The sequence below is a fragment of the Oncorhynchus nerka genome, linkage group LG1 (genome assembly GCF_034236695.1).
Source record: "Oncorhynchus nerka isolate Pitt River linkage group LG1, Oner_Uvic_2.0, whole genome shotgun sequence".
Classification (NCBI taxonomy): domain Eukaryota; kingdom Metazoa; phylum Chordata; class Actinopteri; order Salmoniformes; family Salmonidae; genus Oncorhynchus; species Oncorhynchus nerka.
Window position 1 is genome coordinate 27,557,263 of NC_088396.1, and position 24,861 is coordinate 27,582,123.

At 43.6% G+C, this 24,861-nt stretch overlaps 1 protein-coding gene and 1 pseudogene across 1 annotated transcript in view; one reads left to right on the forward strand and one right to left on the reverse strand.

Moving 5' to 3' along the window:
* Window positions 1–6,361: 6,361 nt before the first annotated feature.
* LOC135571438 (putative nuclease HARBI1) lies at window positions 6,362–10,559 on the reverse strand (annotated as a pseudogene).
* Window positions 10,560–17,336: 6,777 nt separating this feature from the next.
* Window positions 17,337–24,861, forward strand: part of LOC115128517 (probable ribonuclease ZC3H12C) — a 28,176-nt gene continuing 20,651 nt past the window's right edge. The window contains 1 exon segment of the mRNA XM_029658417.2: window positions 17,337–17,653. The gene's annotated coding sequence lies outside the window, so the exon portion shown is untranslated.

Sequence of the window (24,861 nt, forward strand, 5' to 3'; positions counted from 1 at the left end):
AATGGAAGCGTTGATAGTGTTAACAGGGAAACTCTAGAACAGTCAATATCACTTTGAGTCAAAATGCAAGCCAAGATCTAGCGCTCTGATTTGGTGTGTGGTGGTCTGGAGCAATGAAGCTGTGACGCGGGGTACTCTAAGTCCCACGGTGTAAGCTCACAACTTTTAAAGGCGGAACCACTGTAGGTCCTGGATGGCAGGAAGCTTGGCCTCAGCGATGTATTGGGCCGTATGCACTACCCTCTGTAGCGCCTTACGGTCGGATGCCAAGCAGTTGCCATACCAGGCAGTGATGCATCCACTCAGGATGCTCTCAATGGTGTAGTTGTATAACTTTGAGGATCTGGGGACCCATGCCAAATCTTTTCAGTCTCCTGAGGGGGAAAGGAGTTGTTGTGCCCTCTTCACGACTCTCTTGGTGTGTTTAGACCATGAAAGTTTGTTGGTGATGAGGACACTAAGGAACTTGAATCTCTCAACCTGCTACACTACAGCCAGGTCAATGTGAATGGGAGCGTGTTCAGCCTTTCTTTTCCTGTAGTCCACAATCAGCTCCTTTCTCTTGCTCACGTTAAGGGAGAGGTTGTTGTCCTGGCACCACACTGCCTGGTCTCGGACCTCCTCCCTGTAGGCTGTCTCATCATTGTCGATGATCAGGCCTACCACTGTTGTGTTGTGGAGTTGTGCTTGGCCACGCAGTCATGGGTGAACAGGGACTACAGAAGGGACTAAGTACGCACCCCTAAGGGGCCCCAGTGTTGAGGATCAGCATGGCAGATGTGTTGTTGCCTACCCTTACCACCTGGGGGCAGAACGTCAGGAAGTCCAGGATCCAGTTGCAGAGGGAGGTGTTTAGTCCCAGAGTCCTTAGCTTAGTGATGAGCTTTGTGGGCACTATAATGTGAACGCTGAGCTGTAGTTAATGAACAGCATTCTCACATAGGTGTTCCTTTCGTCCAGGTGGGAAAGGGAAGTGTGGAGTGCGATTGAGATTGCGTCACCTGTGGATATGTTGGGGCGGCATGCGAATTGGAGTGGGTCTAGGGTTTCCAAGGATGTTGGTGTCGATGTGAGTCATGAGCAACCTATCAAAGTACTTCATGGTTACCGACGTGAGTGCTATGGGGCGGTAGTCATTTAGACAGATGGTCTGCTTGAAACATGTAGGTATTACAGACTCGGTCAGGGAGAGGTTGAAAATGTCAGTGAAGACACTTCCCAGTTGGTCTGAGCATGCTCTGAGTACACGTCCTGGTAATCCGCCTGACCCCACGGCCTTATGAATGTTGACCTGTTTGAAGGTCTTGCTCACATCGGCTATGGAGAGCGGGATCACACAGTCATCTGGAAAAGCTGGTGCCCTCATGTATGCTTCAGTGTTGCTTGCCTCGAAGCAGCATAAAAGTCATTTAGCCCGTCTGGTAGGCTTGCGTCACTGGGCAGTTCGCCTCTGGGTTTCCCTTTGTAGTCCGTAATAGTTCGCAAGCCCTGCCACATTCGATGAGCATCAGAGCCTGTGTAGTAGGGTTCAATCTTAGTCCTGTATTGACGCTTTACCTGTTTGATGGTTTGTCTGAGTGTATAGCAGGATTTCTTATATACATCCGGATTAGTGTCACGCTTCTTGAAAGCGGCAGCTCTAGCCTTTAACTCGATGCGGAAGCACAGCTGAGTCAGCATACATTTAAATAATTTGGCAGAGAGCCATGTCCTGGTCATGCGCATTTCACATGATAGCGACCTGCATTCCATGGCGTTTCTACAGACAATGGAATTCTCCGGTTAGAACGTTATTGAAGATTTATGATAAAATCATCCTAAAGATTGATTCTATACTCAGTTTGAAATGTTCTACAACCTGTAATATAACTTTTTGAAGTTTTCGTCCGACATTCGGCTGGACCTGCACGAGCGTTTGGATTTGTGTACTAAACGCCCTAACAAAAGTAGCTACTTAGACATAAATAATGGACATTATCGAACAAATCAAACATGTATTGTGGAACTAGGATTCCTGGGAGATCATCAAAGGTAAGGGAATATTTATAATGTTATTTCTGATTTCTGTTAACTCCAACATGGCGGATAAAAAAAAGAAAATTCTGAGCACTGTTCACAGATTATTGCATTGTTTGCTTTTTCCGTAAAGTTTTTTTTAAATCTGACACAGCGGTTGCATTAAGGAGAGGTATATCTATATTTCCATGTCTAACAATTGTATTTTCATTGACATTTATAATGAGTATTTCTGTAAAATGATGTGGCTCTCTGCAATATCACCGGATGTTTTTGGAACTAGTGAACGTAACGCACCAATGTATACTGAGATTTTTTAAATATGAACTTTATCAAACAAAACATACATGTATTGTGTAACATGAAGTCCTATGAGTGTCATCTGATGAAGATCATCAAAGGTTAATTTGATCTCTATTTGTGCTTTTTGTGACTCCTCTCTTCGGCTGAAGAGTTGGTGGTGTGAGTTGGTGGTGACCTAACATAATCATTTGTGGTGCTTTCGCTGTAAAGCCTATTTGAAATTGAACACTGTGGTGGGATTAACAACAAGATTACCTTTAAAACGGTATAAAATACATGTATGTTTGAGGAATTTGAATTATGAGATTTCTATTGTTTTGAATTTGGCGCCATGCACTTTCACTGGCTGTTGTCATATCGATCCCGTTAACGGGATTGCAGCCCTAAGAAGTTTTAACATGATGAGTTTAATCGATTAAGATCTATAATCATTTTAAATTAATGTGTGCTTCCCGTTTAACATTATTATTATTCTGCTCTTGCTCCTCATTATGTTCCTAGTAGTGGAACACTAGCTAAAGAACACTGAAAATGTGTATGTGTGTGTGTGTGTGTTTAAGAGCAGATGGTAAGTATTACAGATGAGATAACTGAATGCAAGTAGTCACTTGGATTGACTGCTTTTTTGACCAGGTCCCCTATAACCGAGATTCCTTGTAAAATGAAATATTAAAAAAGTCAAAAACATGGTGGGGATGTTTGGCCTAACAGCTGGCACAAGGCCATAGGGGACCTGCTTTGTTTCCTTCTGGCCCCAGTGACATGGCACTCAGCCTGCTGTCTCACCACCCACACCTCTCTCCTCCTCCTCCACACCCTTCTCTCTGGACTCCTTGAACCCAACAACCTCCCGTCCGAACCCCACCCTTTCAGGGGCTAGACCAGCAGGGGCCGATCCATCACGATTTAATCAGAGTGCCAAAAACATACACCAGACGCATAATAAATGATCACTATATAGATACATACTGTAGATAGCCCAGGCAGGAATCGGTGATATGAACCTTGTGATACACCATGTAGTCATTACCACTACTAGGGATAGTTAAGGTCTGTCCACCACAACCTATTTGAATGCATTGTGTTTAATAGAGAAAGTATATTGATAGTGGTTAAAGTGAATTTATGGGAATAGTGTGGTGGTGGCACACTTGACCTTGTCTCTGTGTCATAAACCATTGTGGTGACGGCAGCAGCACCATAGAAATAACTAGGGAGGTCAGTGTAGGACTTGTCCTGCCAGAGTCTCAGTTGATGAGTAGGCTATACACTGTGTGACGACCCTCCCACTCTGTCTGCCGTATTCTCTCTTTGTTCTTGTTTCCTTATTAGGATGCCAGTGGGCGGAGTTGGGAGGGTCGTCAGCTACATGGGAAACACCTGGGCCCGGTGTGTCCCAGGATAAATACACCACTTCCCCATTCATGGCAGAGACTCTCTCCATGCAGACACCTTTATAGATTTGGTTGTGTTTCTTAGTGGTTTTTTGATTGGTTGCTTTGGCACCGTTCAACACCCTGCATTATCACATTCATGCATGCAAAACACTCACACTTACACTACTGATTACACACACCATTGTATATTATACTTAGTTACTGTATTTAATAAATATATGTTTTGTTACTCCTTATCTCCATGTTGTCCCCCTTTTGTTACGGGCTTTGAGCCGGTTCGTGAAAACTGGGATTCCTATTGTGCTAGTCTGGCTGCCACATTGTTTCCTGGATGATAATGAAAGCGTAGGTGAGTTAGACCAAAGCATCTCAGTGAAGTTTTTCCTCATTTCCTCAGGGTTTGTATGGGGAGAAATCCACTCCATCACTATTACCCAACAGTTCTGAGTGAACAGCAGGTGGTTAGGGTGTGTGTGAGGGGGGGGTTACAGAGGACCTAGGGTACAAAGGACTGACTGGCCTAAGGATCACTTAAAGGCAATGCGTACACACACATGCGCACACACACCCACCCACCTCCCTCACACAATACTAACAGCCCTCACACATGCTCCCCCCTATGGTGAGGACGGCAAGCCTGAGGAATCTAACAGGGGCACATTCTGTGTGTGTATATATATATATAAAAGTTGACCTATAAGGACAGAACATAAGCTGGGCTCCTGGACTACCTCTTCCCCTTTCGAGGCCTGGGACTCGAGTGCAGGCCCAGTAGCCTGGGGCTGAAGTAATCGCCTTTGCCTTACAAGGTGTTGACACAGTGGGGTTGAAGAGGAGGCATTGCCTGGCCATAGGAACTATTCTTTTCAGGCAGTCTTTTGGTCAATAGGATTAGAAACTCTATCCCTTTTTCCTACCCATCCCCCCTATGTCCACTCCCTTCCTTCCCTCATTGACCACCAGCTCTCTGTCCATCTTTTTTTGTATCTTTTTCTCTGTCACTTTCTTGTGGCTAGTCCTTCATTTATGTCAGCATTGATGGGATGGAGCATCTCTCACTTTCTTTTTCGCTACAGTAGTTTGTTTCGAGAAGGAGCTGAGTCTAGTCAGTTATTGGGCTTTACAACAAGTAAATAGTTTCACTTCCTTTTATTAGCACCTCAAAGCCAATGGTGCTTTATTTCTACTGAAGTAGCTGCACAGCAGCCCATTATTATTAAAAAAGCTCTGTCAAATTGGTTGTTGATCATTGCTAGACAACCATTTAAGTCTTGTCATAGATTTTAAAGCAGATTTAAGTCAAAACTGTAATTTGGCAACTCAGGAATGTTCACTGTCTTCTTCGTAAACAACTCCAGTGTAGATTTGGCCTTGTGTTTTAGGTTATTGTCCTGATGAAAGGTGGATTAATCTCCCAGTGTCTGGTGGAAAGCAGACTGAACCAGGTTTTCCTCTAAGTTTTTGCCTGTGCTTAGCTTCATTCTGTTTCTTTTTATCCTGAAAACTCCAGTCCTTAATGATTACAGGCATACAAATAACAAAGTAGCCATCACTATGCTTGAAAATATGCAGAGTGGTACTGTGCTGTATTGGATATGCCCAAAACACTTTGTAGTTACTCTACAATACTAACCTTGTTGACAGACTGAAAAGGAGGAAGCCTGTACAGAAAATAAATATTTGTAACGCTCTGGGCATAGTGGGTCCGAAGTCAGGCGCAGGAAGCAGAGAGTACAGGGTAGTGCTATTTATTGCACACATGGCGAACATAAGCCACCCCACGAAACACAGGGCGCGCACAAAACAAACAAACACGGGGACTCAAACAGTCCGGAGAAAAATTCAAGAACGAAACACGTCAGCATCGAATGTGCTCAGAGCAACACAAAACAATCCCGCACAAAGAGCAGGGGCCTGTTGCACAAAACTAGGATAAGGGATTAAGCCAGGATATCTTGGTGATCCTGGCTCAATTGATCCGTAATCCGGTTGCACTAAAGATGGATAGGGGGCAGGAGGATATGTTATGGTATAAATTACCATGGAGATTTATTCTGTGGAGCTAGCCTGCTCCAGACCAGGCTAAATTCCAGGATCTATTTAATCTCATCCCTAATGTCAGTCAGCAGTCACCACAAATGGAAACCAATAGTTATTTCACTGCTCACTATACATTGTTATCACATATAACTAGACCCACTGTTATTATTTAAACGTTTGTGATCATTAATTTCAATGATTTTGGATAAAAAATTATTTTTAGATGATGTTGCTATCATTAGATAATTTACAGTTTCCCATAGACTATAAGGCTATATATAAAATGATAGAATATTAGGGCCACAGAGGGAAAAAAACAAGTCATAATATTGTAACCAGTTGTTTTAAAGGAGGACAGTTGTTAAAATGACAGATGTGGGGCATTTCGTGAAATTGTACTTCAGTATGGTTTCATAAACAAAGACATGCTGATGTGCCAGAATATTAAGTATCACATTGTCATAAGTATCAAAACAATATGTAGCTTTTCTGCAGAAAGAACCAGCCTCATAAATTTATGACTTTATCCTTTTTCTTCAGTGTGGCCCTAGTACTCTGTCATATAAACAAATACACATTCCATATGAATATAAAAACACAATGTGTAACATTATGTTCCTTTATTGAATAAGGACAAAACAAAGCAGGTAAACCATCAGCTCCTTTCGAAACTGAAGTCACAGTGACTCTACAAGATGGAAAGCACAGAATCCAAGCATATTATACAAAATGATACATACACATTCAAAGGTCTGTATATAACACACCCTGCATGTCTGCACACTAAAATAAATGCAGGACAAATCCATACACATCAACTGAACAGACAAATGAATGGATGCAGTAGCCTCCCTGCAGCCTTGTATTACACACAGTATACCGCACAAACATCATAAGAGGCCAAATTCGTCCAAAAACGAACCCAAAAAAACCCAAATTCCTCTGCCACCGCAGGACATATTTAACCAAAATTGAAAGCACACATACTAACTAAAATAATTCAACACATATTGGTCCCTCAGCAGCCGACCACTGTCGTCATCAGGGAAGATTGCCGGATTGTCCCAGTCCATGGCTGGTGGCACTCTGGGGGCCCTCTCCTTCCTCAGGCAGGCCACATTGTGGAGGACAGCACAAGCCACAGTAATATCACATGCCCTAACAGGGCTGACCCTTAATTTGTGAAGGCAGTGAAAGCGTGCCTTCAGGAGGCCAAAGGTCATTTCAACTCTGGCCCTGGTCCTGGCATGGGCATGGTTGTAGGCCTGCTGTGCTTCCTGGGGGTCTGTGAAAGGTGTCAGGAGAAAAGGCTGGCAGCCATACCCCTGTCTCCCAGCAACACACCAGAGAATTCACCTGTCAACACAAAATCTCATCATTACTACCTCATAAACACAGTGATATTCTTGACACAGCCATGATGGTTATAAATAGGGGTTGTGTGGCTTACCTTGTGATAGGCACTGATAGATTTCAGAGGCCCGAAAGATTCTGGAGTCATGGACTGAGCCAGGCCATTTTGCCACAACATTGCTGATCACACAGTCAGCATTGCAGACCATCTGAAATCATAAGATGAGGAATATTACACCAATCAATGCACATCACTGGCAATGCAGAGTGTCCGTCAATGGACAATATCAAAAGTTATGTTCACCTGAACATTAATGCTGTGAAAGGATTTCCTATTCACAAAATCGGCCTCATGGGCACCTGAGGGGGCTTTTATCCTTATGTGTGTGCAGTCCACTGCACCAATGACATTGGGGAAACCTGTCACACAAAGTAATGAGTCTCCTACTATGTGTTAACAGTTGTCCTGTAATTTGTAGATCCTCTTACCTGCAATCCTATAGAACTCCTCTTTGATGTCACAGAGTCTTCTGTGGCCAGGGAAGGAGATGAAGACATCTGCTAATGCTTTGATAGCCAGACACACACTCCTTATTGTGCGGCAAATTGTGGCCTTGTTCAGCTGTTCTGCATCCCCACTGAGTACAGGAAGGCTCCACTAGCAAAAAAGCGCAAGGCCACACAAACCATTTGCTCCACACTCAGTGCATGGCTCCGTGCAGTGCGGTGCTTAATCCTGGGACCCAGTAGTCTGCATAGATACCTGATGCCATCTGCAGAAAACCTGTATCTTTCATATAGATGGTCATCAGGGAAGGCCAGTGGGTCCAACCGGTCCCTGAAGACCCTTTCTCGCCTGAAGGCTCTCCTCAGCACAAGTGCTTCTTCATCCACCACATCTCGCACGAATGGGCATGCCATTGTCAGAGCAGAAAGGAACACACAATTTTGGGCCTTCATATAGGCTAGTGGCCACACCTGGTGCTGGGGGGGGTGGGCAAAAGAGGGCGATGCCTTATAACGATGACTTGGTTGTACTGATTGCTGGGAAAATAAAAAAAACCTTAGAAAGATGCCACCGTCCTGTGTGCTCACAATAAGAGCTCATATGTCATGGCTCACTTGACGAGAATATACCTAATTTTTATTTTGAGCTGTGTCATCTTCTTGGAGCTGGGGGAGGAAAGAAAAATAATGATTAATACATTTGTGTTACAGTTAGCATACAGTGTACATTGAAGGCATATCTCACCTCCCTCTCAAGTTTATTTATTTCAAGGTCCAGTTTCCTAATTGTCCTCTTTTTATTTTCGACTCCAGTGCAAGATTTTCCATCTTTTTCTTCTTGTACTGAATGTCTATGTCTGCCAGTTCTATTTGGCGCCGGAGGTGGTTGCCATACAACTTTCTGATAGCTTGTGAGCTCTGTGAACACAATACAATTAGCGCAGCTGGAATTTGGCAGGATGTGGTGTCCTTTTATTAATACACACTATGTTGCCAGGCTGGTTTTCCCACTGTATAGCATCTGGGTCCTGTAAAAGAAATTAGATTTTTTGATTTTGATGAGGACTCCTCACCATTGTAGAGTAAATAGTACTTTCACAGTCTTAACATGATACCTCATGCCTTCTGGAATCCAGAGAGATGGTCTCCTCCTCATCATCGTCTCCATCATGTGCTGTTGCTGCTGCACTGGGGCCTTCACCCTATCACATTTAATCGGATTCATATTGAAGCTAGTAGACAAGACATGCCAGGCCTACAGTATGCCTTTGATGGAGTACTCACTGGATCAGCATCTTCTGGTGCTTGTGCTGGTGGCTCTAACAGGAACACAGTGCTGCCAGGCACTGCAAGGCAATAGGTAAACCAAAGTCAGACAGTCCAAATTGATTCAATATGAATGTGGTTGTATCCCATGTAGAGATGGAAGGACATACCTTGAATGAAGCGGGTGGCATCTTGGGAGGAACCTATGCTCGTCTCTTTCCCCCAGGGATCCCCTCTAAGACGGGCCTGCCTTTATTTAGCTCCAAGGCCATGTCCTCTGCTGGGGTAAGGTCAGCCTTTGGTGACCCACCACCCGTGCCTTGTCTGTGGGTATTCTTTTCACTGCTAAAACAGTACAGACAATGTGTGAGCAGGCACCTTCTGGGTACAATATATGCTTGTGCTTTGTTAAATATTAGTCAGGGACCATACCATTCTGCAGAATGTTCTTGTATTTGATTTTGACCTGCTGCCATGTCCGTTTTGGCCCGTTCATGTTTAATCTACACACACACACACACACACACACACACATTTAATGGAGTCACACTGCAAAAATTACTTGGTATTTTTGTCTTGTTTTCAGTAAAAATATCAAAAAATTTATCATAGCTTTATACAGTGTGATGGAGTTACTTTACACAATTTCACTCATATCTGCAGTGCATTTCAATTAAAAATTTAACCGTTTCATAATTACAGTACAACTGCATTTTTGGAGATGTGAATTAAATATTTTAATTGTAATTGTGATGTTTCAGCGGAGCGGTGAGTGTGTAATTGTGCACTACTTACGCATTCAGGCGGTCTGCAATACTTTGCCACGCTTTTTCTCTTTGCTTTATCACTGTGGCGGTGTTGCCTTTCTTCTTAATTATATCTTTTACCTCCTCGTATGCCTCCATGAGGATTTGTGCTTCCGACGGGGAAAAGTACGCGGCTCTAGTTGCCATGGTAAATCAGTTCATCTGTGATCTGTGGCGGGGTCTATTTGAGTGAGCCGTGAGCGCGCACCTATCCAGGATTGGTTTCACCTGGTTTAATGAATCCGTGTCTGCTCATCCTGGCTTGGTCTTTGTGCAACCAATTAAGCCTGGACGCACATGTGTTGGCTTCATTGAGCTCAGCTGAGTCATTTATCCCGGATGTCTTAATTCTACTTTTGTGCAACAGGCCCCAGGTCACAACGGGTAATCACACAGATATTATTCTTTCTTCTCCCATTCTTCATTACGCACTTTGCTCTCTCCTTACTCTGCCCCTTTGTGCAGGCCGCTTCCTCCTGCTTCCTTCTCACTCCCTGGTTTAACGAACCACAGCCTTGCCTCGTTGGGGCAGGAAGTCCATGTAAGGTCCGGTGGTGGAGCCAGCGGGCTGCCAGATATCTCCCCTCACTAACCACTCCCCTTGCCTCTCCCTGCCGTCTGCGACAGGAGTATTAATACTCCACCCAAAAATACAACATGCTATGAAAGGCACTGGGACGAAGCCCAAAACAAACACATATACAAAAACACAGGGAGGTAACCCAAACAACAGAGCGAGGTTAAACCTCTAATAAATACACGAGACGAGACCCGTAATAACCGATGCACCACAATACACGGGACGAGACCCATAATAGCGAGTACACAATACACGCAGCACGAAAGCCGAAACAACAAAGCACAGGCAACAAGCAACGGGAACAATAATCGATCAAACAATGGTGAACAGAGGGCACATATACAGTTGAAGTAAAAATGTTACATACACCTTAGCCAAATAAATTTAAACTCAGTTTTTCACAATTCCTGACATTTAATCCTAGTATAAATTCCCTGTTTTAGGTAAGTTAGGATCACCACTTTATTTTAAGAATGTGAAATGTCAGAATAATAGTAGAGAGAAGGATTTATTTCAGCTTTAATTTCTTTCATCACATTCCCACTGGGTCAGAAGTTTACATACACTCAAATAGTATTTGGTAGTATTGCTTTTAAATTGTTTAACTTGGGTCAAATGTTTCAGGTAGACTTCCACAAGCTTCCCACAATAAGTTGGGTGAATTTTGGCCCATTCCTCCTGACAGAGCGGGTGTAACTGAGTCAGGTTTGTAGGCCTCTTTGCTCGCACACGGTTCTTCAGTTCTGCCCACAAATCTTCTATAGGATTGAGGTCAGGGCTTTGTGATGACCACTCCAATACCTTGACTTTGTTGTCCTTAAGTCATTTTGCCACAACTTTGGAAGTATGCTTGGGGTCATTGTCCATTTGCGACCAAGCTTCAACTTCCTGACTGATGTCTTGAGATGTTGCTTCAATATATCCACATAATTTTCCACCCTCATGATGCCATCTATTTGGTAAAGTGCACCAGTCCCTCCTGCAGCAAAGCACCCCCACAACATGATGTTGCCACCCCCGTGCTTCACGGTTGGAATGGTGTTCTTCGGCTTGCAAGCCCCCCCCTTTTCCTCCAAACATAACGATGGTCATTATGGCCAAACATTTTACTTTTTTCATCAGACCAGAGGACATTTCTCTAAAAAGTATGATTTTTGTCCCCGTGTGCAGTTGCAAACCGTAGTCTGGCTTTCTTACAGTGGTTTTGGAGCAGTGGCTTTTCCCTTGCTGAGCGGCCTTTGAGGTTATGTTGACATAGGAGTCGTTTTACTGTGGATATAGATATTTTATGTACCTGTTTCGGCCAGCATCTTCACAAAGTCCTGTGCTGTTGTTCTGGGATTGATTTGCACTTTTCACACCAAAGTACGTTCACCTCTAGGAGACAGAGCGCTTCTCCTTCCTAAGCGGTATGATGGCTGCGTGGTCCCATGGTGTTTATACCTGCGTACTATTGTTTGTACAGATGAACGTGGTACCTTCAGGCATTTGGAAATTGCTCCCAATGATGAACCAGACTTGTGGAGGTCTACAATTTTTTTCTGAGGTCTTGGCTGATTTCTTTAGATTTTCCCATGACGTCAAGCAGAGAGGCACTGAGTTTGAAGGTAGGCCTTGAAATACATCCACAGGTACACCACAGGTACACCTTGGGGCCGCAGCGTAGCCTAGTGGTTAGAGCGTTGGACTAGTAACCGGAAGGTTGCAAGTTCAAACCCCTGAGCTGACAAGGTACAAATCTGTCGTTCTGCCCCTGAACAGGTAGTTAACCCACTGTTCCTAGGCCGTCATTGAAAATAAGAATTTGTTCTTAACTGACTTGAAAACGGCCTATATTTATTTAACCAGGTAGGCCAGATGAGAACAAATTCTCATTTACAACTGCGACCTGGCCAAGATAAAGCAAAGCAGTGCGACAAAAACAACAACACAGAGCTACACATGGGATTAAAAAACGTACAGTCAAAATGTGTATACAGTGTGTGCAAATGAAGTAAGGAGGTAAGGCAACAAATAGGCGATGGTAGTGAAGTAATTACAATTTAGCAATTAACACTGGAGTGATAGATGTGCAGATGAAGATGTGCAAGTAGAAATACTGGTGTGCAAAAGAGCAGAAAAAACTAAACAAATATGGGATGAGTTAGGTTGTTGGTTGGATGGGCTATTTACAGATGGGCTGTGTACAGCTGCAGCGATCTGTAAGCTGCTCTGAGAGCTGATGCTTAAAGTTCGTGAGGGAGATTTAAGTCTCCAACTTCAGTGAATTTTGTAATTCGTTCCAGTCATTGGCAGCAGAGAACTGGAAGGAAAGGCGGCCAAAGGAGGTGTCGGCTTTGGAGATGACCAGTGAAATATACCTGCTGGAGCGCGTGCTATGGGTGGGTGTTGCTATGGTGACCAGTGAGCTGAGATAAGACAGAGCTTTACCTAGCAAAGACTTATAGATGACCTGGAGCCAGTGGGTTTGGCAACGAATATGTAGCGAGGACCAGCCAACGAGAGCATACAGGTCGCAGTGGTGGGTAGTATATGGGGCTTTGGTGACAAAACTGATGGCCCTGTGATAGACTGCATCCAATTTGCTGAGTAGAGTGTTGGCATCGATATGAGTCAGAAAAGTGTAAATAAGATAATTTTGGTCGTAAATTGAGTTTGGAACATCTGTGCGTAACAACGGGTAAATGAAGGTTAGGTTTTAATTTGCCGATCTCTTTTTGCCCACTAACATGGGGTGATTGCTCTTTATCGCATAGACAGGGAGACAGACCTGCTCCGACTTTGTTTACATAAGACAACACGTCGCACATTTTCTAACTTGCGAAATACTAAACCAAACAACTTAGTTAGATGTAAAATTGCACAACTAAAACATCCTTGGCAAATACATCAAAATAAATGACAGATTTCTTGACCTATCTTAGATTCATTCTAAGACACATTGAGGAAGTGAAATAGGTGTCCGCATTTACAGTGTCTCATGGGGGACAAACATCATTAAGCAAACGTGGAATCAGTCAAGAAACACACCTCCAAGACTGAAATCTCATTTTTCTAATGACCAACAGAAAAACACGTGACAATCAGCGTGTTCAGTGACTCTTTAAGGATAGAATTCAAAGTAAGTGAGGCAAGCAGGTTGCATTCATTCCCTTTAGGCCGAGATAAGCCTGATGAAGAGAGGAGAGGCAGGGCAGGGCAGAGCTTGTTCTTGTATAAACAGACTAAAGCAGAGTTTGAGGTGCAGGGCCAGGCAGGCAGGCAGAGAGGCAAGCAAGAGGAGGACGAGGACACCCGTTTATATTGGCCTTAGCAGCAGATGGTTGTCAGTTCACGGCCCCCCAGGGGAAAGCAGTCAGATGAGCCTCAATTAGGAAGTCACCCATGCACCGCTCGGCAACGCAACTCAAACGGCTCAGTATACCTCGCCCGCCTGCCTACGTGCTCACACACACATATGGACCCACATAGGCATGCACATACAGCTCCTAGCTGCCCTATCACCCAAAACCTGTTATTACCTACAGTTACAAAAGCCCAAGCCTTCCCCCCAGCATACCACACATATACAACAGAATGGCATGAAGTATGCTACCTCCATATGCTTTTCACAAGTGGAAAATGTTCCAGTCGTAAGTCTGACATGACCGTGTTCAAGTGCTTTTGATGTCGGAGCAATTCTTCAACCAATACAATTTAAAATAGCTAGCTAGATGAGCTAACATAAGGTTGCTAATAATAAAGTTAGCTAGCTTGCTTTAACATTGACAATATGGGGGAATTTCCATGTAAAAGGACACCAGACTTCCATGGACATTGAAAAGTGACGTAAACTCTCTCACTTTTGTACATCCCCTTGGTCCGTACAATTGACCTTATTTTAGCCCCCCAAAAACGTAATACTTCCAGATCAACTGTAATGTCAATACCATTGTAAAGCACAATTTCTCCCCTTTCCAACAGAATCCATTACATGACCTAAACGCGGCCCGTTTCTGCATGATTCAAGCAGGCGATGAGCCCCGTCGGGTCTTTTTAAAAATGGCGGGTGGGGAAGCGAAACTAATGCGTGATAGTGAGAAGGAGATGTTGTGTGGGAAAATTGCTTTTTTTCCACTCGATCTGTCCAACTTATCACCTTATCGCCTCTAAAATGTAAATAAAACACTATAAAGAGTTTATATAATGTGTCATTACATACCTATTTGAAGGTTTGTGTCAAATTTGAATCAGGTTTTTAGGGCGGTGTTAAAGTGATCTTAGAAGTCAACAGCGGCTTTGAGAATGATGATCTCATGCAATGATGATGCAAAAAATGACTAGGTATCCCCCCTTACCTCCGTCACTGTCCATTTCTTGTTTTTAAAGGATGAGAGAAGTGCTACATCTGGTGGAGAGAGATTGTAAGACAGAAATAGTTGCTTTATGCGTGCTGTACGTTATGTTTTTCAACTTTTCTCCAATACTATAGAGCCATTACCATGTCGATCAACGCTTGAATAGAAACATAGTTCACACCCCAGATTTTGAAGTCAACAACACAGTCGCTACAGTCCCATTAGTTTTCTTTGTAGCCTCGTTTGAATATTGCGGTTGCGCACATTTGTAAGGAATGGGGTGAGTTTACATTAGTTGAAATTTGTTCAGTCCGCCCTGGCCTTGATTTCAACGTCCACAGATGTCGTTTTTTGGTACAGATCAGCTTTAATTTCAACTTCTACAGATGTTGATTTTTGGTCCTGTCCGTACAGGCCTTGATTTGATCCAAACATACACGTCCATGATTGGTTCAGATTTGGTCCAGTTCAGACCAGACCAAATCTGAACCAATCATATACGTCTATGTTTCACAAGTTTGACGGGCACAGTATAGTACAGTAGAGTACAGTACAGTAAAGTTTAAAAACAGTTGAGCCAAGTATTGTTCAGTACAGTACACTGTACAGTAGAGTAGACTAGAGTTCAGTACAGTACATAGTAGACCACACTAGAGTTGAGTACACTATAATGTACTGCATTGTACTGTATTGAACTACACTATTGTTCAAAAGTTTTAGAACACCTACTCATTCAGAGTTTTTCTTTATTTTTACTATTTTCTACATTGTAGGATAATAGTGAAGACATCAAAACTATGAAATAACACATTTGGAATCATGTAGTAACAACAAAGGGTTAAAAAAATCTAAACATATTTTGTATTTGAGATTCTTCAAAATGGCCACCCTTCGCCTTGATGACAGCTCTGCACACTCTGACTTGCCTAGTTAAATAAAGGTTAAAATAAAGCTGCTGCTTATGCTGTCTGACAAAATCACTATTTTAGTAGTTCTTCAAAGTAAATAAGGCATACTTTTTTGACTGCTGAATACCAACTATCAATCACTTTGATCAGGGATGGGCAACTCCAGTCCTCAGGGGCCTGATTGGTGTCACACTTTTGCCCCAGCCCAAGCTAATACACCTGACTCCAATAATCAACTAATCATGATCTTCATTTTAGAACGCAATTAGTTGAATCAGCTGTGCTTGCTAGGGATGGGGAAAAAGTGTGACACCAGTCCGGCCCCGAGTCGCCCATCCCTGACTTAGATCAAGTATTTTCAGGTAGAGATACCTCACAAAGAAATTGCTCTCTCTGTATCCCCTCTTGACCGTGCATTCTTCTCTCTTACGAGGCGTAAAAGAAACACAGACATGACAAGGCTAGCCACGCAATGGATTATGGTCATTGCAGTTAATTATCATGTTTTCTGCACTAAACGACAGTATGTAGTTTATCCATAGGGCGACGTACAATTGGCCCAGCGTCGTCCGGGTTAGGTTTTGGCCCGGGGTTGACTGTCATTGTAAATAAAAATGTGTTGGCCTGTTGGAAACTACAACTCCCTTCTACATCTCACAGTTCCGGCATGGGATCTGAATTATCTCTAGAGAAACTGCTGCGCAATGTGCGCATTGAGCTCACAGAAAAAAAACGAACAAAATAGAATTCAAATAAAACATTTTGGTGAATTGCTCAGCACTAATGCAAATATATGTAGTAAAAGACATCTGTTACTTGCATTGGAAATATTACCGCTACTAATGTTTCTGGATGGCAGCCAACAGTGGTGATGACCGGTGATAATGGAGGAGTAAGTATATAATGTCACCCTGGCACTCAGGGAAAGAGAGATGCCAACCCCAGTTGTTTAACTGTTGCCTCACACTGACTCTTTGTCATTGACAACCTCAAAGTCCGAAAGTAATCCCTGTCTGTCTCCGGTCCGATTCCATTGAAAAGAGCGCACCATTTTGTCGAAGTGTGTCCAAACAATGAGGGTTTTTGCTCCGGCCCTCAACCCCTCTCTCTCTCTCCATTCCTCCCTCCCTCTCTCTCTCTCCATTCCCCCCCCCCCCTCTCTCTCCCTCTTCCTCTTCTCTCTCTCTCTCTCTCTCTCTCCATTCCTCCTCCTCTCTCTCTCTCTCTCTATGGACCTCTAATTACACTGAAAGCTTTTCAGTGTCTCACTCCCAACCCCTCCTAACCTTCCCCCTCTCTTTTCCCTTCTCTCCCCTCTTCCTCCTTCCCGTCTCTTCTAACATCCTTTAGGAACACACACTACTTTTAACATAATTCAGCTCATTGTCTGCCTGGCCCCCTCCCCCCCCACCCTCCAGGGGACAAAGGGGCCAGGGAGACAGTGGTCCCCAGTGAGCCAGGTGTTCCTCAGGGCAAGGCCGCCGCTCTGTAATGGCTGCAGCCTGGTGCAGCTGCCCGCCGGCCCGGGACGCTTTTGTGTGACTCCCATTGTCAGCGCACACCCCTCGTCCATTCATAGCTCGAGCTAGAGGGAGGAGGGGTGGCAGCCACTTGCTTATCCTAGTGGCCTTTGGTGTGTGTGTGTGTGTGTGTGTGTGTGTGTGTGTGTGTGTGTGTGTGTGTGTGTGTGCGTGTGTGTGAATAAACACTTGCCGGAGGAGTGGGCTTGTGGTCACTGCTGTGCTCTTATTGGTCACTAGGCAGACTGTGTGTAATGTGGGAATGGTAGACACTGCAGCTCCATCTGTTCACACTCACATTGTTCAACCCTCCTGCCTTGGGACCAGACTGCAGCACTATCAAATCTAACATGCGTTGAGTTGAGTTGAGCACCACTGTGCTACAAGGAAGCTTGTTTCACTTCACCTCCCTTTGGATTTTTTGTCACTTTATTTATTCTCTGCTGGATACAGAGAACCTGGATTTTTATGTACCAGTGTCAACAAGTCCAAACTTGGAGAAAAGTTGACAAAGCTGAGACAGTCCCCCTGGCATGCTGGAAGGTTTTCTGTAAGGAGCGAATCTTTAGGAGTTCCTTCTGTCTTTGTATTGCTGCTTGACTTTTTCCTTGGAGCCTGTGGTAAGTATTTTATGCTTTTAATACATTTGTATATAGGCAGTTGCATAGGTTCATATTATAGTTATAGCAGGTGTAAAAATTACATCTTAAATCTCATTGTGTTTTTTTGTCTGGTCTTGCTGTAATCCACTGCAGTTTGGTGCACAATTGTTCATTTCCCCCTCAAACCTTTTCATACATTTTCAGAATGTATTATGTATGTTTGATTAAATGTTTTTGTTTTCTGAATTATTGGTGGTAAATAAAATCCTAAATTATCCCAGTTTGATGATTTGTTCATTTGATAACTCATGGATAAGTAGCCTATAATTGATATACTTTTCAATACAAGTATGCTATCAGTAAAACAGTAAGGACCTGCTGATTGTACTAAATGTAGCTCTATATTTCTCTTTGGAGCATAGCAAACACCAGGGAATACACACATAGCCATAAAACAGTGTCAGCGGAGACGACACAAGATGGAGTGTGTCGGTTTAGAAGCCTGTCATTTTTGGCTAAAGTCACAGTTTAGGATTGACATAGAATTATTGAATCCATCTAGTCAGACGCTTTCAGCGTCATCAGTCTTCATGTTTAATGACAGGGGAAAACAGGTCAGGGATTGCTGCCAATGACAATAAAACTGCACAAGTAATTGTTTTAAATTAGGGAACTTACTGTAGCTAAGTGTGACAGGCAATGAAAGTCAATTGGTGGATGAGTTTTCTAAGTAAAAACTCTGTCAAACTCTCGTTAAGGATTGTGACTCTATGTTTTATAGTTATAGAACTTATAGAATTTTACTTTCACATACAGTAGTCTATGATGCAGTGGATATTTTGGGAACTCATTGTCAAATGTTATCATCTTGGGGGAAAATTAGACAAGGAAAGGAAATATGTTCAGTGAAGTTATCAGTGTATTGTGCATATGAAACACACAGAGAGAGAGAATGGGGAGCAAGTCAGAATATAAAGTGAGTGAGTGACTGAGCATTATGGACATGTGCATGTCTGCGCTTACGGGTGAAAGTGAGGTCTACTCCCGGGTCACATGATGGTGGTGATATGTATCATCCTCTACTGTTCGCGCTCTGTAGAAGGATAAGCAGGACAGGACACCAGTTGCCGTGGTCCCCTGTGGTTTCAGAAGGCATCTGTTGCCCCTGCTGCCTATACACTCCCCCTCTCCCCATCTCTCTTTCACTCCTTCTAACTCCCCCCTTTGTCCCTGGCTTGGTGCAGACTTCAGAGTGGCATGGCTCAGTATCCTGAGTCTGACGTGGCCAAGGGGACTAGCCCAGGTCAGGTCTGCCCCAGCCCCAGGGGAGATAGCAGGGCCCTAGGGGGCTAACCCTGGCTCTCTCCCTCAGCAGGCTGGGACACTGAGGAGGAGCTGGAGGCTGCAGCATCTGCTCAATGTAGTAGGACCTTAACTTCCACCTCTGTCTTTATCTCAGTGGTCATTTTCATGTCTAGATCTAGCTTGCCCTGTATTCCCATATTTCCATCACATTCTTTATCTTCCTTTTTATCTATCTCACCAGCTCCAGCTCCAGCTGGAAGTCTAGAATTAACTCTACCTCCAAGTATTTGCTGGGAGTACAAGAGGGGAGAGCAGGTTTGGAGGTTCTAGGACTGCGAGTGCCTGTGGTTATTGTTTGCAGTTTGGCTAACAGTTGTGTAGATTTTGTGAGTCATTGTTTTTCAGGAGTGGAAGTAAGGGCATTTGGGGGAAATATTGAATAGAAACTAGTTGTATTAGCTGATGTATTAGAGATCACATTTCTTCTTTAGATTTGAGATTTTATTGATTTTATTTTTATAGTGTCTTACATCTTTAGGATACCAAGCACACATGGGATTATAAGACACTGTATTTGTGGTAACAAAATAAAATAATCATATGGGGGAGGAGCCACAAAAAAATCAGTTGCTTGCCGGTCTACGTACACACAGCTAATTTCCTGTTTTACAGCTAATTTCCTGAGAAATGTTTGTAGGTTTTAATGATATCGGAGTGAGACTGACTAACAAAATCAATGGGGACACCCCGGCCACTACTACACTTAAATAGTAGGCCGCTAGACTAACTTACCAATCTAATTAAAGTTATCTGATATGGGCTAATTGAGTGACTATCAGTGACTGACATAACAAGAGAAAAACTGCTGTTGCACAACCAAATTTCAAAATTGCACCTTGTGTATTCTACAATTATTTTTATTTTTTTCTCCCCAATTTCATGATATTGAATTGTTTTTAGTAGCTACTATCTTGTCTCATCACTACAACTCCCGTACGGGCTCGGGAGAGACGAAGGTTGAAAGTCATATGTCCTCCGATACACAACCCAACCACTGCTTCTTAACACAGCACGCGTCCAACCCAGAAGCCAGCCGCACCAATGTGTCAGAGGAAACACTGTGCACCTGGCAACCTTGGTTAGTGTGCACAGGAGTCACTGGTGCACGATGAGACAAGGACATCCCTACTGGCCAAACACTCCATAAACCGGACAACGCTGGGCCAATTGTGCATCGCCCCACGGACCTCCCGGTCGCGGCCGGTTACGACAGAGCCTGGGCACGAACCCAGGGTCTCTGGTAGTACAGCGCCCTTAACCACTGTGCCACCCGGGAGGCCGTATTCTACTATTTTAACTTGCAACAGTAAATTGAGACCCCGAATGAGGAACTCAGTCGGGGGAGGCCTTCAAAACGACTTCAAAATAGACTTCACCCTTGTCTATTCCTGGCCAGGTTCCCATCCCTGATATATACAGTGTATACATATTGTGTATACCAAACATTAGGAACACATTCATAAATATTGATTTGCACCTCCTGTTGCCCTCAGAACAGCCTCAATTGTTGATTCCAATACTTCCCACAGTTGTGTCAAGTTGACTGTATGTCCATTGGGTGGTGGACCATTCTTGATACACACGGGAAACTGGTTGTGCGTGAAAAACCCAGCAGCATTGCAGTTCTCGACATAAAACTGGTGTGTCTGGCACCTACTACCATACATTGTTCAAAAGCACTTACATTTTGTGTCTTGCCCATTCACCCTCTGAATGGCACACATACACAATCCATGTCTCAATTGTCTCAAGGCTTAAAAATCCTTCTTTAACCTGTCTCCTCCCCTTCATCTACACTGACGGAAGTGGATTCAAGTGACATCAATAAAGTATCATAGCTTTCACCTGGATTCACCTGGTCAGTCTATGTCATGGAATGTTTGTACACTCAGTGTTTATGTGCATTTATAAACAGGGTGGTTCGAGCCCTGAATGCCACGGGGTTCGAGCCCTGAATGCCACGGGGTTCGAGCCCTGAATGCCACGGGGTTCGAGCCCTGAATGCCACGGGGTTCGAGCCCATATACCACGGGGTTCGAGCCCATATACCACGGGTATGACAAAACGTTTATTTTTACTTCTCTAATTATGTTAGTGACCAGTTTCTAATGCCAATAAAGCACCTCGGGGGTTTGTGATATATGGCCAATATATCATGGCTAAGGGCTGTGTCCAGTCACTCCACGATGCGTCGCTATATACCACACGTCCTCGGGTTAAATTGCTTAAATAGACAGTGCATTCGTAAAATATTCAAACCCCTTGACTTTTACACATTTTATTACGTTAAAGCCTTATTCTAAAATAGATTCAATTGTTTTTTCTCTCATCAAACTACACACAATACCCCATGATGACAAAGCAAAAAAATGTTCTAAAGTTTTTAGAAATAGAAAAAACGGCAATATCTAATTTACATAAGTATTCAGACCCTTTACTCAGTACTTTGTTGAAACACCTTTGGCGGCGATTACAGCCTTGAGTCTTCTTTGGTATGACCCTACAAGCTTTGCACACCTGTATTTGGGAAGTTTCTCCCATTCTTCTCTTCAGATCCTTTCCAGCTCTGTCAGGTTGGATGGGGAGCATTGCTACACAGCTATTTTCAGGTGTCTCCAGAGATGTTTGATCGGGTTCAAGTCCAGGCTCTGGCTGGGCCACTCAAGGACATTCAGAAACTTGCTCTGAAGCCAATCCTGTGTTGTCTTGGCTGTGTGCTTAGGGTTGTTGTCCTGTTGGAAGGTGAACCTTTGCCCCAGTCTGAGGTCCTGAGCGCTCTGGAATAGGTTTTCATCAAGGATCTCTGTACTTTGCTCCGTTCATCTTTGCCTTGATCCTGACTAGTCTCCCAGTCCCTTCCCCTGAAAAACATACCCACAACATGATGCTGCCAACACCATGCTTCACCGTAGGAATGGTGCTAGGTTTCCTCCAAACGTAACGCTTGACATTCAGGCCAAAGAGCTCGCTCTTGGTTTCATCAGACCAGAGTATCTTGTTTCTCAGAGAGTCTTTAGGTGCCTTTTGGCAAACTCCAAGCGGGCTGTCATGTGCCTTTTACTGAGGAGTGGGTTCCTTCTGGCCACTAACATAAAGGCCTGATTGGTGGAGTGCTGCAGAGATGGTTGTGCTTCTGGAAAGTTCTCCCATCTCTACAGGGGAACTCTAGAGCTCTGTCAGAGTGACCATTGGGTCCTTGGTCACCTCCCTGACCAAGACCCTTCTGTCCCGATTGATCAGTTTGGCCGGGTGGCCAGCTCGTCTTGGTGGTTCCAAACTTCTTACATTTAAGACTGATGGAGGCCTTGTTCTTGGAGACCTTCAATCCTGCAGAAATAATTTGGTACCCTTTCCCAGATCTGTGCCTCAACACATTCCTGTTTCTGAGCTCTACGGACAAGTCCTTCGACCTCAAAGCTTGTTTTTTTCTCTGACATGCACTGTCAACTGTGGGACCTTATATAGACAGGTATGTGCCTTTCCAAATCAAGTCCAATCAGTTTAATTTACCACAGGTGGACTCCAATCAAGTTGTAGAAACATCTCAAGGATGGTCAATGGAAACAGGATGCACCTGAGCTCCGTTTTGAGTATCATAGCAAAGGGTCTGAATACTTATGTAAATAAGGTATTTCTGTTTTTATTTTGAATAAATTTGCTAACATTTCTAAAAACGTGTTTTTGGTTTGCCATTATGGGGTATTGTGAGTAGTTAAAAAAAAATGTAATCCATATTAGAATAAGGTTGTAACGTAACAAAATGTGAAAACGTCAAGGGGTCTGAATACTTTTTGAAGGCACTGTATATATACATTCATACAAAAAACAATTGGAAAACCAAAACCTGCCATTTTATTATATACTTTATCTTGTCGTATCTTCTTCCATGCTTTGAAAATACAGTTTGCAACAAGGATCTTATTTTCTAAATAATCATTCAAGTTTCTCTTTATATCTAATCCAGAATAGTTCTGGTTTCTATTGTTGCATTTGATCAAATAAGGTCAACCTTAAATCATCATATAAAGTACAGTAAAGTAAAGAAACAATGGACACAGTCCTCTATATACGAGTCAAAGGACCAAAGGGTGTTCATTGATCTGGTCGCAAAAGCCTTGAACCTCGCTACATTCTCATTTCAGTTCAGTGTCTATTCAGCCGTGGTCTTTCACATCTAACTCTAGTAACATCACTGGACTGTGCACTGCACTGCACTGCTCATCTCAAAGACGATTTTGCATCTTCTTACTGATACAATTTCTCTCATATTTATGCAACTTACAGAAAGAAGTCTGTCCCAGGAAGTTATAGGGAGAATGTGTAGATCTGACCTCATTATCCACTGGTTTGTGGAAGATTTTAATCGTGTCTGTGTTTGTTTGGAAGATTGTTTGTGTAAAAAATTGTAGGTTGTGTGTTTATGCTACAAAAGAGAATAGGAATGTGTGTGCTCGTGTTGGTATATGTGTATGAGTGTGTGTTGTATCATGTTTAAACACTTGCGAAATCAGACTGGTGAGCTGTGACTCGGGCTCACACCAGTACGTCTGTTCTGATTCTAACAGGGTCGTTGAGTGTGTGTGTGTGTGTGTGTGTGTGTGTGTGTGTGTGTGTGTGTGTGTGTGTGTGTGTGTGTGTGTGTGTGTGTGTGTGTGTTTGAATAGCACCAGCCTCTGTCTGTGTACGCCACACGGCCTGCGGAACAATGCTCCATCGGAGGAGTCCAGATTGGGATGGCAGCTGCTTTATTTGGGGATGGCAAGCCAGACATACTTTAGCCCCCCCATATCGCCCACCACCCCCAGCCCCTGACCCCCCTCACACACACATATGCACACACTGTCGCTTTCTTTGTGCCCCTTTTTGTTGTTGGAGGGTTAAATTATTCAATCTCTCTTGTGGCATTCATGAGGAGCCACAGTGAGGCAGCAGCTTGGTTCTGAGAGGCAGGTCAATAGGGGTACTGAGACTGGTACTGAGACCCTACCTTTACCCTACTTATACATGCATGCAGACACACACACACACTTACACACACTCATATACCAATCCAGAAATTGCCTCAAGCTTTGATGTGCAGTACTTTGGTGTAACTTAAAATACAGGGCTATAGGACAACTGCGCATTGATGAAATAAATCAACACAACTGAATCAAACAAGTGCTGGCCTCCTTATATGCCCTTATCATGGGATTATCCCTTTCATGTCTTATTATAGAACCATTTTAAACACTGTGTATTGAGGAAATAGTCTAAAGCACATTCCACCCTTGTCTCTTACCGTCCACATTCCACCCTTGTCTCTTACCGTCCACATTCCACCCTTGTCTCTTACCGTCCACATTCCACCCTTGTCTCTTACCGTCCACATTCCGCCCTTGTCTCTTACCGTCCACATTCCGCCCTTGTCTCTTACCGTCCACATTCCACCCTTGTCTCTTACCGTCCACATTCCACCCTTGTCTCTTACCGTCCACATTCCACCCTTGTCTCTTACCGTCCACATTCCACCCTTGTCTATTACCGTCCACATTCCACTTAGTCTGCAACACAGTGAACACAACACACACATCCTAGCCTACATAACATGCTTAGATATACAGTAGAATAGGTATTTTAATACAGTGAAGCCCATGCCTGTAAAGCAGGAGCCCTGGGCCCCCAGATTAGTGTGTCACTGTGCTCTGATGATGCTGGGACACATGTCCTTTTTAAAGGGGTCACTGAACAACTAGGAGGCAGGTCCATTAGAACAGTTCTTTCTCTCTTTCAGTCAATCACAAACCCCTGCTGGGACTGCAAGCGACACCTGTTCCTAGTTTAAATATCAGGTGGTTTATGGTAAGAGTTCCCCCCAAAAA